General features: G+C 48.8%; 1 protein-coding gene across 1 annotated transcript in view; it reads left to right on the forward strand.

Moving 5' to 3' along the window:
• The window catches only part of MSI1 (musashi RNA binding protein 1), a 28,048-nt gene that overhangs the window by 24,075 nt on the left and 3,282 nt on the right, over positions 1 to 691 (forward strand). The window lies entirely within an intron of this gene.

Genomic DNA, 691 nt, shown 5'->3' on the forward strand with positions numbered 1-691 from the left:
GGGTCTTGAACCCGCGGGCTCAGGCAATTCACTCACCTCAGCCTCCCAAAGGCGTGGGATATAGACTGAGCCACTGAGCCTGGCTTTTTTTATTTTTTGAAGAGATGAGGTCTCAATATGTTCCCCAGGCTGGTCTTTAACTCCTAGGCTCCAACAATCCCTCCGCCTCAGCCTTCCAAAGTGCTGGAACTACAGATGTGAGTCATTGTGCCTGGCCCCTGCAACATTTTAAAATATAAATTAAAGCAATGGTAAGGGATCCCATTCTACCTAACAGGTTGGCAAAGATTTTTAAAGATTTTTTTTTTTTTTTGATGCTGGGCGCAGTGGCTCACATCTGTAATCCCAGCACTTTGGGAGGTGGAGGCAAGATGATTGCCTGAGCCCATGGGTTCAAGACAAGCCTGGGCAACTTGGTGAGACTTCGTCTCTACAATAATTCAAAAATTTAGCTTGGTGTGGTGGCACATGCGTGTCGTTCCAGCTACTTAGAAGGCTGAGGCAGAAGGATTGCCTGAGCTCAGCAGGTTAAAGCTGTGGTGGCCATGAGCATGCCACTTTATTCCAGCCTGGGCATCAGAGTGAGACACCAACTCAAAATAATGATAATAAGCCAGGCTCAGTGGCTCAGCCTGTAATCCCACGCCTTGGGAGGCTGAGGTGAGTGGATTGCCTGAGCCCGCGGGTTTGA

Source organism: Carlito syrichta, unplaced genomic scaffold (assembly GCF_000164805.1).
Source record: "Carlito syrichta isolate Samal-C Ts95f unplaced genomic scaffold, Tarsius_syrichta-2.0.1 Scaffold311911, whole genome shotgun sequence".
Lineage (NCBI taxonomy): Eukaryota > Metazoa > Chordata > Mammalia > Primates > Tarsiidae > Carlito > Carlito syrichta.